This window comes from Trachurus trachurus (genome assembly GCF_905171665.1).
Source record: "Trachurus trachurus genome assembly, chromosome: 10".
Classification (NCBI taxonomy): Eukaryota; Metazoa; Chordata; class Actinopteri; order Carangiformes; family Carangidae; genus Trachurus; species Trachurus trachurus.
This window is the reverse complement of record NC_139894.1, coordinates 14,195,168-14,202,551: the sequence shown is the minus strand read 5'-3', so window position 1 is coordinate 14,202,551 and position 7,384 is coordinate 14,195,168. Positions and strand designations below refer to the sequence as shown.

The window sequence follows — 7,384 nt, the reverse complement described above, 5'->3', positions numbered from 1 at the left end:
TTTACTTACTTGTCTAGACGAAAAATTGGTATCAAGTTCAGTTCCAACTCCTGTGAGTCACTAAAAATCTAAAACTAAACTGATTTGCAGTCTTGCAGATAACATTAGCTTAGTTTAAAGTTGCAGGAAGAAAATGCCACTGCTCAACATGGGACGTCTTAGAGTAGGCTAGCCTACGACCCACATGTAGATAATAGTCAATGTAACGAGGACTGATGGGAACATTTATAGGATGCAACTAAAAGGGGAAAATCCCTCAAATTTGGAGGTTCATCTTCAGAGATCTCACCTAATACCTGTATATAACTAACTAATAACTAAGACTAAGACTAAATAAAAACAAGTCAATTCCTAAAAACTAAACTAAAATTGCTTAATCACTTGTTGAGCTAACTAAAACAAAACTGAATAAAAAAGCAAACTGAATTTTAAAACTATAGTAGCCTATAATAACCTTGTTTCTGTCACTATCACTTTTCTTCAACTGAAGAGGGCATGCTAACATGCTACAGTAGCTCTAGTCCAGTTGGCCCATTGTCATGTTCCAATAAAAAGTAACTTTAATGTCCAGTGAAGTAGCTGCTCAGATTGTATTATAGCCTCTGTATTGTGAATCTAATGATGGATGAAAGTTGAAGTAGGACTGGTACCTGTACATGCTAACATTGGGTTTTTAAGAGTAGGCTAATTGATTAGCTGAGCAAAACATTATCTGAAAGTACAGTAGTTTGATTCCTACTGATTAATCAACAAATTATTCCATGCCAAGATACTAATGATTCACTGGTTTAGCTTTATTAATGTTAGGACTGCTTTTCACTGTTTTATATATACAGTAATAGTAGTTTGTCAGTTTGTCAGTTAAAAACAAGCCATTTAGAGACATCACTCAACCCCTAATGAATGTTAATAGACCAAATAAATAACTGAGAAAATAATCATCTAATTCAATGAAGAAAATGTTTGTAATTTACATATTTTCAGACAATCTGCTTATAAAGGCTAAATCATGTGTTTAAAATGAGCGTGTATTTTTCACACCGAATAGGCTCTGGTAATGAGGAAATCAAAAATTCTGCTGTAAAATCTCATTGAATATGTTTAAGCTGCAATTCACAGCGTTTTGCCTTGAGGCAGGAAGTGTATTGTTAGTCTTGCCCTCCTCCTCCTCAACTGGTCAAGTTCCCAACTGACACTCATCACTCTTTTTAATGAAGGATGTGGCCTGAGGCTGCAGCACTCTGCATCCATGAAGCACACTCTGAAAGAGAGGCGACACTAATGCTAATGCTCAGTGTCTTTTTCAACACGGTCTCTCGTGCTATTTGCGGAGCTCTGTTAATTTGCTTCTTCTGGTTTTCCCTCATTGTAGTTGTTGCTATGACTTCCCTAAAAGCCAGTTGATGGGCTCACTAGCCTATGCCAGCACAGCAGTGGATCGTACAAGATCCATAAACATCACAGAGCGCCTCAAAAAGTCAATTTCAGGCCAAGGTGTTTATGTTTGTATGCACAGAATCATAATGTATAGCACATCTGAAAAAACCTTGAACTGCAGCTTGTGCTGTAATAACAGGTAGTACAGCTGATGTAAAGCCGTTCATTTCTTACACCGCTGCAACAGGGGAACAAAGACAGAGTGGGAACATGGGAAAAGGAACACGCTACTAATTTATCTGTGAATTTAATCAAATGGAACTAAACTGATTAAACTATATTTCATGCAAAGGGACAAAGCGATTTAGTTTATAACATTTCCTCACCTAATGTATAATTTTAATCAACTCATATGTATTCTCTCTTTTAAATGTGCTCATTCAGAAATAATAGGAGCTATAATTGCTGTGTAATTACTTTGTGATGTAATTAGACCATGATTAGCACGACACTGCCTTTATTTATTGGAGCTCTCCTTTTTTTTTTCCTACAGTTTTCCCAGATGTTTTTTCACTCCCTAAAGCAAACATAGTTGCTATGTCCAAGGAGTCTAAACATCACAAGTGAAGCCAATTTAAGCACAGCCGAGTTTTGTTTTCATCCCTTTATCTTGTCAATACTCAACAGCTGGTAGCTAGATTATTTGTTTGCATATAGCAGACCATTTAAGGAACAAAAACATTTAATGATTACTTGGTGTGACAGATGTAATCATATAGGGTCTCCTATGGAAAAAGGAAGCTCTGCTAGTGAAGCTGTTCTCCATTTTAAGCAGCCAACGATGTCTTCATCGGCTTACCAACTGCCTGCAACTTCACTTCCATCCATTACCTTGTCAGAAACTTTGTATTGAAATTGACTTATCTCGTGACTCCCACTCCTTCTACAATACATCTAAAATACTCTCCTGAGACCCAATTTTCTACCTGTATCCCTGTGCCTTCTCGTTTGAGTTATTTCCTCTGTGAGCACAAGTAAGCCATCATGCTGGACAATACCGAAGACAAAAGTTCTTACAATGATGAAACACCCACACAGACACAAACCAAAGAGTCTTGAGGGTGTTTCTGATACTTTTATCTCTTGGCATTTGTGAACCAATAGACGTGAAAAACTTGTCCGTTTAATGATGCGTTCGCTGTTAGATTGTGCAGGAAATCCGAGCAAGTTTAAAGAAATGGAAATGCATGGTAAAAGAGGGAAATAATATGCAGCACATAAAGATAATATTTGACATTTCAACAAGTTGAAGATTTACTTTGCAAAAAAACTGAATTCATGATGGGGCTGATAACTTCACGCAAGCCTATGCCTTTTTTTTTCTTTCTCCAGAGGAACTTAAATTTTGCTCAGGTCATGTGCTAATGCCCAGGCCAACAAAATAATGATGAAGATTTAGACAAGTATTGAGCAGTGGAAAAATATTCATATTCCTGGAGGTGCCATCATTAGCAGCTATACTCCTTGCTCGATGTTTACTCTCTGGGGTAAAGCTGGAATGAATTACAGTAATTGATTGGATGCAAGGAGGTGGATCGAGCACAGAGCTGTCCACATCTCTGACTGATCTCCTTGTTATAACACTTCTTCCTCCTCCCTCTTTGGCCAGTGCCTTTCCGCCTCTCAGCTTCACAGAGGCCGTCCTAACGTATGACCATTGTCTAGAGGTCACTGTGGATGTCCGAGTCATGTGGAGGCAGCTCGTCATGCAGAGCACTGCATGCTTCAGGGAGTAATCACAAGCCTCCAGCTTCCCCCATCAACATTCTTTGCTGCCCTTAGGCCAACAAACCAGATTTTTCATGTCAGCTGGCATGCACCTTCAACTCATAAGTAACTGTTTGACTTTCACAAGTCTCGCATCATCCAAGCATACACACTCCTAGGCAAGGTTGCTATATCCTTGGTCGATAATTATATGCCAGTTATAAGTGTCCACTTGCGCATGCAGATGGGCTGGGCTCCTTAAAAAATCCAGGTAGCAGGTCGAACCCATCTACAAAGACTATTTATCATTCCCTAAGGGGGCAGCCCTCACATCGTGATAATAATTTCGCATATTCCTCATTACTTTTGTTCTCACTCCCTTTGTGCACACAAACACCACCAAACACTCAACAACGGGGGGCATGAGGGGTGTAAATAAGGACAACTTTTTAAAAAGAATTTTCAATGACTTCATGTGTTGTTAATTATCATTGTTCGTTTTCAGGACAACAACCCTACATAAAAAGATTATGTTATATATTTGACTTGCTGACACACAGTTTATAAAACGACACACAAACTGGCAGATATATACTCCTTGTCTGACTTGTGCTTATTTTAAATTATTTGTCCTCTGATGGACAAACATGTAACACACATTGCATAAAAAGTAAAAGTTCAACTTACCAATAAGAAAAAAAAGTTCTGCTACGTTTGTCATCTTATGCAGTAAAAAAAAAAAAAAGCCAATCATTTGAAAAAAAACATCAAAGTAAATGATCCTTCAAAATGCTGACTGATTGCATCAAATCCTGATTGTAGCTCATTACTGCCTAAGTACTTCATCTGAAGTGACAATGATTGTCATTTGTGATGCATGACACATAACTAACTTAGTGGCAGGTATTTATGGACAGTAGTTACTGCTGTGATGTTAGGGAAAGGGAGGTGCATATGTGGTAATGTGGCGGTTTATGGTTACAAGTATATTTACATATTTTTTAAACGTACTACACTGAAAAAAGTATAACCTTGCTCAAACTAAAAAAAATGATGTCCAGATATCACATCTAAAATATTTGACTTCACAGAATCTAAATTGAGTAACTTCATATGACCTAATTATTTTATGTTGATGTAAACAATAATACTGCACTTGACTCAACCTTAATTTTTTGCCTTGATCCAAATTATTTTCTTCACTTTTAGTTATTGAACCAAACTAATAAATTGAAATTGAACCAACCTAATGTATTCACTTTTAACTGATTTAACTTGAATTGTTTGCATTGTCACCAGTTAATTAATTTACATATATCCAAACTATATTTTTTACATTTTATTTGACCCAAAAATAATTTGTTTCCCACCTTATAAACTCTATAAAAAAGACACTTCGCCAACAGATTACATTAAATGTATTTATTAATATTAAACATATTAACCATATGCAACATTAACATTATGCAATCGGCCTTCATTTTTCTTTAAAACTAAAAGAGGGCAGATATGTGTGTAACCCTGGACTATGACTAAACCTGGATGCTGACTAAAATTATACACTGTATAGCATCCCTAAAGGCACTGCAAGGTGGCAAGGGGAGGAGACGGTGGAGAGAAGAGGAGAAAGGCTGGAGAGGGTGATGTGGAGCCAATTGAAAATTAAATAAAACACAGATGCTTCAACAAAGGGTGATATTGTTGTCATTTCCCTGTAATGCCTGGGATTAAACATCCAGACATAAAGTTACTTATTTTTTATTTGTATGTGAAATCATTACAACTTGTATAGCCATGTAAGAATACAATTTTCAGGTACTCTCTTTTATTTTTCATGCCAATCATTCATTTAAACTAAGACTACCTTTGATTTCTTGGGTTAGTCAGGCCAGGAGAAGATATGGAGAGGGGAACAGAGGAAAGGATGAGAGGCAGGAGAGAGGAGGAGAGAGAGCAGGACAGGGCCATGAGGGCAGGGGAGGATATACTGTTAACACACAGGAATAACAGTGAATTGTTTTTGAGAAAACATGCCGTTTTATCACCCTCTGGCAACTGGAATCTCCCTTTGAACTGGGCAGTCTTTATCAATATTGTATCTGAACTTAGAATCTGCTACAACGTTTTCAGCACAGATCTTTAAGAAATACAAGTCAGATAAAAAAAATAGATTAGCAAATGAACCAGGACAAACACACACGTGGTAATAGGCCTATACACAGGCTCTATACAATCTGAACTGTAATAACCGGTAAATGAAATTACATGAAATATTATTCAAAACACTCACTCAAAGCCCAACAATATAACATAGCCTTAAATGGCTACAGCACCCTTGGCTAGGTGCAACTAAGTGCAGAGGTTCTCCCCCTCATAAAGTGCTGACTTGTGGTTACTACAGGCTACCTCAATATAAATGCAACATCTACTGTGTGTGTAAACACACAAGCATGTGTACGCATGTCACACATACTACTGTGCAGTGTGGAGTTCACCATTCAGTTTGCGAATCTTGGAGCTCATCTTGTTGGAACCAAGCTCCATCAGGATCTTCTGAAGAGCCTCAAAGGTAAACCTGAACCCCTGTGGATATTCCATGTTAAGAGCATAACAGAGTCCAAAGAGCATTACCACTCCAGCTGCCACAGAAGGCAACTCACTGAGAACTTCCACACCATCAATGATGATCCCGATCTCTTTTGGCTGTTGTAGAAGGCTGGAGTTATCTCTAAAGACGAAGACCGCCATGGTGGTACTCTCCAGCTCGGCTTGATCTTTCTGGGACATCTGAGGTCAAATATAGGACAAAATGTACAAGTGAACAACTGATTATTAATCACCACATCCAATAGCAGGGCTTTCAAGCTTCCCCCAGGATTATTAAAGTTGCATCTCATCACGGAGAGAAAACAGATTTGGACATACCGTGTATTCTTTTATCAGGTCCTCAACACATTCTCCCAGGTATATGATGAGAGATTTGAGGACACACTCCCTTCTGAGATCAGCATCAGCATCCTGCAGGGACAGTGAAAAAGGGTTACTATGCAGTGTGGAGGATAGGCAAGCTTTTGAATTTCCAGCTCTACCACAAACAGTCGGTGCTTGTACGATTGGATCCATAGCACAATTAATTGAAATCAGAGCGTTACAGGATATGTCAGAGACCACTGACAGTCTCTCTTACAAGAGAGATGATTGGATGTCTCTTTGCCAGGTCAGGCCAATCCTGTCTTTTACAGCGCTCTCTCAAGACCTGCCAGTGGTCATTGACATGTTCTCATCCTGGATGTCTCTGCTTTCACTAATTTGTGCTGTGGAAGAATGTGGATTTGAGCTGGAATCAAGGTATTGTGCAAGCATCTCGCTGGTTTGTGGAAGAGCTGGTATTTGCACTGGTCACTTCACAAATACAACAATGGCAGTAGCTCCCCACCAAGGGAGAAGGCCACAGCAAGGTGAGGAGAGCAGTTCCTCCAAATCCCCCAAAATGCAACTCTGTGTGCACCAGAGGAAGGGCACCTGCTGCTAGTGTGTAAAGAACATTTGCAAAGCCCACACATCCTTGCTTGACACACACACACTTCATACCAACAGTTTAAAAAGATACAGCATTTTTCAAATGACTATAACCATAATCACTGAAATAAAAATGGAAAAGGATACCTATCCCCATCAGACAAGGGTTAAAATGCTAACTGTTGTTAGTGGTTCATTATATACATCATACCTGATCAAGAAACTCCAGGATCATGGCAGTTTTTGCTTTGGTTGCCCCTCCTCTCTTTTTGATGATCTTCAGTAGCTGCGTGGAGTACTTGTCCAGCTGGGCCATAAATCTCGACAGCAGGGGAACTGCAGTAACCCGCAGAAACTCTGCATTGATCTGTACATGAGGAAGCAGTGCACAATATATATATATATATCTATATATCTATAAATTATAAAAAAAAAAATATATATATATATATATATATATTTATAATTTATAGACAAACTTCGCACAAGCATTCATTTCCCACCTCCAGAGTATGAGTTTTATGTAGTCTCTCCTTTACTAAATTGTCAATTATCAAAATGTATAATTCTTCATACACAAATACCCCTCAATCAGTGTTTCCCCCAGAAAATGTGTTAGTTAAGGTGGTGTCTGTCCTGTTGGCGGGGGGTGGGGGGGGGGGGTCGGTGCGCCGTATTAAGTTTTGCTTTCACCATGCGCGCTGCTGTTATGCATGTGTGC

At 38.7% G+C, this 7,384-nt stretch overlaps 1 long non-coding RNA gene across 1 annotated transcript; it reads right to left on the bottom strand.

Moving 5' to 3' along the window:
* Positions 1-5,872: 5,872 nt before the first annotated feature.
* LOC310992634 lies at positions 5,873-6,970 on the bottom strand. Its single transcript, XR_014595704.1, has 3 exons — positions 6,875-6,970; positions 6,070-6,162; positions 5,873-5,931 (listed from the first exon to the last, which is right to left on the bottom strand). It is a non-coding gene; the product is annotated as an uncharacterized lncRNA (long non-coding RNA).
* Positions 6,971-7,384: the final 414 nt, after the last annotated feature.